Below are 7,806 nucleotides of genomic sequence, written 5' to 3' on the forward strand. Positions count from 1 at the left end.
ACTCCATCAGGGGAAAAAAATCAATTCAAGCTCCTCTACAATATATTTATGTTAACAAAATATCTACATCAACAAAAACTTCAGAGAATCATTACCCGCTTGCACTCAGGAAAGGAATCAATAGAAACTGCTGTAGAGGAGCCTTAGTATTCAACATAGCTCACATAAATGTGCTCCAGTAACCGAAAAATACCACTTTTAAGAATTAGATGAAGGTGCATCTAACATTGTAAAATATTAGGTGCAAAATATCATATAAAAATTCACTAATGTGGAAATACCATTGAATTACAAAATTCTAAAATGAAAAATTTTGGTATTGAAAATTCTAAAATGAACAAAAGGAAATTTTGGTATTGAAAAATGTAGAGCGAGTGGTAAGGGAAGTTACAGAAACAAGCTCCTCGGTGACTCAAAAGCTGCATTCTGGAAAAAAGCTGTGGAGGGGAAATACCTCCTCTGAAGAACCAGGGCCTGCAGCCTGATTTTAAGTCGGCGTTATAGAACAGAAAGAGGGAAGGGGACCAGATCTCCCCCACTTTGCTTCCTGGTTGGTTGTTGCTAGCAGTAGCTAAGGAAACTGAGTGGTAGATCAGAGAATATCAGGTGATCAACAAGCACCACTCACTCATGGCCATGCAGCACAGGAGACTGGTAAGGTGGGGGACAACAACAGGGTAGATTCTCAAATTGTGATAGTTTAATCAAAATGAATGGGCATTAAAAATGTCATGGTCACAGCTAACAGAAAACATCATAGTAGCTTAAGTGAGGCACTCACTCAGGAGACTCAGCATCAGATTTAAAGCAGTAAATGTAAGTAATCTAAATGAAAACATCCTATCTGAAAATTACAAAGTAAAAAGCATAATAAAATAAAAGCCTCAGGAAATGTGTAATACTTTCAAGTATACCAATATATAAGGCAACAGCTGTCCCCACAGGGGAAAGTCCAGCAAAACAGCTAAAGTAACATTGGGGTCACGGGTAGTTAACAGAGGACTTGCCTTGCATGGATGAGGACCTGAGTTCAATTCCTAATACTGCATAAACTGGGCATTGTGGTGCATATATAAAATTCCAGTGTTGTGGAGGAGGAAGATCAGAGGAACTTTAATGATATACTCACAATATTCTTCTTTTAGGCTAGCTTATAATAAACGGAACCATGGTTCAAATCACAACATAAGAAAAAAATTAAATTAAATTAAATTAAAAAATCAAATGACAACAATAGCAAACCCAGAAAACTGGCTGAAAAACTTCCCTAATGTGTTGGCAAGTTTGGACCAAACAAGCATGAAGACCATTAAACTCTTGATGAACAAAAAGAAATTCTTAACCAGAAACACTAAGGGTGTTTTGAGTTATTGAAAGACAGAGACAAAAGTTTTAAATCAGTAAATGGAAATTCACTCAGCACACACAGACTGAAAGTAATACAACTAATAACTGAGTTCTTATAATACCAAAATGGCTGAGGACAGAAGACAAGGAGGAAGAAATTCACCAAGAGAAAGAAAAGCTCATGCAATCTATGTTCAGCAAGGATATGAACCAAATGTTTTAATGGGATATAGATGCATGCAGATAAAGAATAAGACTGAAAGAAAAAAGAAAAGAAAGACAGAAAGGAAATGGACACAATTTTAACTAATGCACACACACACACACACACACACACACACACATCAAATACGAAGAGCTACAAAAAGTTACTCATGTATTTCACTGTTTGGCTTCCTTCCTTATTTTTCTGATAAATTACCTGACAAAACCAACTTAAGAAGAAGTGGTGAGAAAAAGACAGAAGCAAGGTCAGACAGAAAAGAAAGAAAAAAAAATCCTCCTAGGCCTGGATTTTGCCTTTGGCCAGGAATGCCAGGAAGTTTCTGACCAGAGCAATAATTCATACACTGGTTTCTGTTGTGTCCTAGACCAAGGGCAGACATGCCAGAAAGGCTCTCCTAGAGTCTCCTGTGTGTGCCAGTCTCAGCTGTAGCCACTAGTACAGAAAGAGTCAGGAAGAATCACTGACGCTTAATTGGTGGGCCAACCGGACCGACGAGTTCATTCTGTTCCCAAGCCTCGTCTCTTTCATAGATACTAATAAGAGCCCCGCACTTGCGGCTTGTTGGTACCCAGCCCTGACAACTGCTCCTGCTGTACAAACACTCATTTGTCTTTATCTCAGTGTTCCGCCTATGAACCCATAATGAATGTCTTTCTAAAAGCTCACCCTTCCCGTGGGCTGTGTAATTCATTCTTGGAACTCATGAGACAAGAACTCATAGCTGCACAGGGAAAGTTTTGTGTGACCATGCATTCCTGGCATCCTGACTTCCTGATTTAAGTCTCTGTGATGTGAGGAGGTCTCTTTTGCACTTAAGGACCTTTCTCTACCTCTTGTATTAGAAAGTGTGTGTGTGTGTGTGTGTGTGTGTGTGTGTGTGTGATGTTTGGAGGAAACGTCATCACCATCTGAATGATGATGTGTTTGCTCACTTTGCCAGCTAAGAAGTAGAAGGTAAATGCTGGTACTGAGTTCACTTTCTTCTTTTCTATTCAGCCTGGGCCCAATGAAGTGGCATGCTGTTGTCCACATTTAGGGTGGCTCTTCAGTGACACCTGTCAGTGCACAACCTGCAATTCAATCAAAAGTGAGTCTCCTGGTGACACCTAATCACTAGTTCAGTCAACAATGTAAATTTGCCACCATACAAGGAAGAATGTAAGACTCTTTTTTTCTATTTATTTTTACATATACCAGTGATAATTTTCCATACACAAAGCAAAGAAGTTGGACCTATATCTCCTATCACATAAATTGTATTATATATATATTAGGTCAAACAAAAATTATTTTAAAGCATTTAGAGGAAAATAAAGAAGTAAACCTTCAAATTTTGGGAATAGACATTTTTTTTAACATAACACCAACAGCCTGGTGACTGATAATATATATGTATATGTGTGTGTGTATATATATATATATATATGTGTGTGTGTGTGTACATATGTACACACTTTGTATATATTTAGGTACTTTAACATTGTAAAGATAATCTAGAAAATGAAGAAACCTAAATACATAAAGAGCTCTTAGCATTCAGAAGTGAAAAGGCAAATATACAAAGGAAAAAGTGAGCAAAAGTTACAACTAACCCTTTCCCCAGGGAAGATATGTGACACCGGCCATGATTGTGCACAACCATTCCACATCATGATGCTTAAGAGGTGGAGGCAGCAGGACCAGAAGTCCAAGGTTATTCTTGGTTCTACAACAAGTTTTAGGCTACGACGACCTCGTTTCCAAACAAATGAAAAACAAAAGACAAGAAACCAAAAAAGAAAGGAAGGAAGGAAGGAAGGAAGGAAGGAAGGAAGGAAGGAAGGAAGGAAGGAAGGAAGAAAGAAAGAGATATTTTGTTCACTGAATGAGACAAGATTAAGATTAACATAGGAAGGAAGTTTTTTTTCTGAAGCCAGAGTTCCTCTATAGAAATGGGCAATGCTGTATTACAGTGTGTCCAGTCCACAGTCCTTAACCTCTGTGCAATTCACACTAGTTATGAATATGGGTGAATACAAAATCTTATTTTTGTTAAATTCCTTTGATTGCATGTGTGTGCCCACAGAGACCAGAAGTTGGGATCACGAGTCATCTTTATTTATCAGTAACTAAACTGATTTCTTATTTCTAGCTTTTAAGGTTGAGAGAACAAAAACACCATTTGGAAAGCAAAATAGAAGAAATATCGAGGCAATTTCTGAGGTTTGTGGCTTTAGTGGGGTTTAATGTGGTTTTTAATGGGGTTTCAAATAATAGACTGTCTGTGGTGGTGAGATGAGTGAGAAAGGGGGAGGGCTGTCAGGAAGCCGGAAAATAAACGGAGGAAAATGGATCGTTGCTAAATAGCTCCCAATTCTTTTTTAGAAGTCACACAGTCATTAGAAGATGCCGCTTGGTAAAGTACTTTTACTTTCTGCATTTAAAAAGCCACTTCTTTTTAAATACAGTTATGAATAGAAAGCCATGGGAATGGTGGAGCTGAGTATATGGAATAGCACGTTGATGGTAATGTGAGAAATTCTAAAGTGGCAATGGGGGAGGTTTGGCAGGAGCACGCTGTGGATGCTAAAGACTCTGGCCATCCCACAGTGCTTTGCAGCTCTGTGTCTGCACCGCTCATAGGATGCAGAGCAAATGACTCTTCTGACTGTCGGCTTGGGGAATTCTCTGGCTATTCTCTTTGCTTCTAGTCAGCAGAACCCATGTCTGCTTATACAAAGGGAAACTAAGCCACAGCATCAAATTGTCTGAATATTCTCCTCCTTGCCCTTTTTTCCTCCTCTCATATTTACCTTGATTTTGTCCTGATTATATTAATTCTTGGCTTTCCTCTTATATAAGTATGTGATATGTTCTTAAACACTTTGTTTTTTTTTTTTTTTTGGAAATGGGGGTTCAAGACAGGATTTTGCTGTGCAGCCCTGGCTGTTCTGGAACTTGTCTGTAGACCAGGCTGGCCTCCAGTTCACAGAAGTCTGCCTACCTCTGCCTCCAGAGTGCTGGGGTTAAAGCTGTGTGCCACTACTGTCTGGCAATGACTCTGTTTTTGATAAGTGCCTTATGGATGTGAAAGTTATAAGCCTTTTGGATAACACTGTGTTGATGGAGTAAATTGCATGTATTTAAACTTAGAACTTAGCTCTATGTTGGCCACTTTCACAGCAAATTGTCATTGTGCTAAATTTTTGGCTCTCAGCTGATGCAATCCATCAACCAGATTCAAGGTAAGAGAATCCCGCCTTTTTTATTAACAGGGTTTCTATATTTCCTGTATTTCTATTTTGCCTCAATTATCAGTGATTTCTTATCTAACAAATACTAGAGAATATGATAGATGTATTACACACTTGACAACACAATGAAAGCCCAGGGAAATTATATTATCAGGGATCCAAAGCTGGAAGTTGAATCCAGGCCCCAAATCCAGGCTTTTTAACTAGTATACGATAACATGAACATTTTACAGTACTAAACCAAAACTAAAACTACTTTTAGCTATAGATGTTATTCACTGTCTCAGAATATTGTATTTTATTATGCAATATTGAGGCACTAATCATGAAAACTATGATAATTTCAAAGGCAGAAAAATGTTAGTTTTCAGTTTTCAAGATTGCAATTTTTGTTTTGGCCAGGAGGTGGCGGAATTGTTCTTATTACCGTGGTGAGAGGCACTTCGTTTTCTAAACCTGCTTCTGTACTTTTTGCTTAACTCTTTGGGGAGAGGATCTTCCTGTGTAGCTCAGGCCTGACCTTGAACTCTTGATCCCCTTGTTTTATTTTTAGTGCTAAGGCTACAATACTGCACTATCAAATCTTGCCTCTGTTTTGGTTCATAATGGAACAGCTCTGTTTCTTCTTAAAAAAATTTTATTTCCATTTTTTTGAAACCATTTTTTGTCATTCTTTATTTAATTTTAGCAGAATTATTTTCTCCTTGCAAATAATTGGAATGATTGCCGGTTCAAAGAGGAGGCCTAAGAATATTAACTTAATTTTTTTTTATTTTGTGGATTTAAGTTTTATGATTTTGACTTCTTTTTTTATTTTGAAAATAGAATGCACATACATTTTATTTTACAGGTTTTATCTATAGAATACCAAAACAGCAGATGTTAGATACTGTCCTATAATTTATTTTTAAATGATAAATCCAGTCCTCAAAAACATAAAAAGTCTGTAAAAATAAGTAAACAATTTTGAGAGCTTACATGTAATTTTTGTATATTAATATATAATATGTTTTCCTTTTCTTTCTGAGATAGGATCTTGCTCTGTAGGTCAGACTGCTTTCAACTTCATATCAATATTCCAGCTTTAAATTCTGAGAGCCGGAATTATAGGTATGATGTACATATCTGGCTAAAAATATTGATACTTTTCCTTGTTTTCTCCCTCCCCATATACATAAGCAGGCTTTATTTGCAATAGAGCAGAAATTTAATCAAAGGAGAGGAATCCTGTGCCATTCTCTGACTCCCCAGTCTCCTTGGCTTCTCTAATGCAATGAAGGCTGACAGCTGAAGCAGTCCCAGCCCTCACTGCTGTGCTTGTCAACCCCCTGGGCAATGACATCCCATTCTCCCTGATGACCTTGTTCAGTTGGTTGTCCTCTGCCTGATGCCCACAGTGACTATCTGGGATCTTTATGATGTCTTTGACACTGGGAGATGAGTTGACCCCACCCCCCAAGGGCAGACAGCAAATAAGAGGCAATTTAGTTCACTTGGGTTGTGACAGACTGTCAGACAGGTGACCATTGGGGCTTAGGGCAGAAAGAGGCTACCTTCCCTTCTTAACAAAGAGGCCAGGGGATCAAATCCAGGACTTTATATAGTTCCTACTATTAACACTATTTTTTACACCAATGGATAGCTTATAAACCTGCTTTCAAACAAAATTTGGGGAAAAAAATAACCTTGAATTTGAGAGCACAAAGCCTTTCAACTGCTTATGTACATTGATGTTAAAAGGTATCAATTGTGTTTGATTCTTCTGTCCAGCTATAAAATATGTGATATAAAGTGGTTTAATTTAAAGTCACCTCTTCTAAAGGTTTCAAAAGTTCACTGTGTTTTTATTACATTTGCAGTGTTTTGAAAACAATTTTTTTTCAAAAGTTTGAAATAAAATTGTAAAAGAAGGTTTTAGAGTTTGGAAGATAAAAATGTAAACCATTGAAAAATTAATCACCTGGGCATATACTATAGTGGGAGAGGATTAGCAGAGCATGCGTGAGTTCCTGGTTGTAATACTTAGCAGTTCAAAAGCAAACATACAAAACCCAGAGTAAACAAAAATGCTCAAAGAGAATATGTTCACCTTCTAGACATATTTATTTACCTTTGTAACAGAAAGGTGTGTGGGAGAGATAGGGAGGGACAGGGGAGGGGAGGAAAGACAAAATAGAGAAGCAGAAAGAAGAGAGAGGGGGTAGCTGCCATGCTCATATTCATTTTTCATAAGTTTAGGGAGTTTTGTTAGTAGTAATGCAGGTAATCTACAATATTAAATTACAGTTCAATTGATCTCCAGATCCTGTATTATGGGGGAGTTTTGTAACTAAACCGAGCAACAGTGCTGGTCTGTTCACTAGAATTCATCACCTTAGTTTTTCTGTGTTCTAAAGAATTTAAGTAATAGAAATTGATTAAGAAAAATGGATTCAACCAAGAGTGTGTGATAACCAGCACTTGGGAGGCAGAGGTAGGCAGATCTTTGAGTCAGAGGCCAACCTGACCTCCAGGACAGTGGGCTTACTTAGAGAAAACCTGTCTGTAAAAACCAAACAAATAAAAAAAAAAAGAAAGAAAGGGAGGTAGGGAGGAAGAAAGGAAAGAAAGAAAAAAGAGAATGAAAGAAAAAAGAAAGAAAGAAAGAAAAGATGTATTTGTAACTTCACTGAATTTTGCCAATAAATAATACGAGATGAAAAGAGGCATGGTTTATGTGGGACTATCAACATAACTAACTGACTTGTCGCCCTGGCAGTGGTGGCGCACGCCTTTAATCCCAGCACTTGGGAGGCAGAGACAGGCGATCTCTGTGAGTTAGAGGCCAGCCTGGTCTACAAGAGCTAGTTCTAGGATAGGCACCAAAGCAACAGAGAAACTCTGTCTCAAAAAACAAAAAACAAAAAAAGAACAAACAAACAAAAACAAAAACTTGTCTTTTCCTAGAGTGGGGGCAGGGAATGGAGGAGGACAAGACTGCATTTCAGGCTACCTTCATTT

This window comes from Microtus ochrogaster, linkage group LG4 (genome assembly GCF_000317375.1).
Source record: "Microtus ochrogaster isolate Prairie Vole_2 linkage group LG4, MicOch1.0, whole genome shotgun sequence".
Taxonomy (NCBI): domain Eukaryota; kingdom Metazoa; phylum Chordata; class Mammalia; order Rodentia; family Cricetidae; genus Microtus; species Microtus ochrogaster.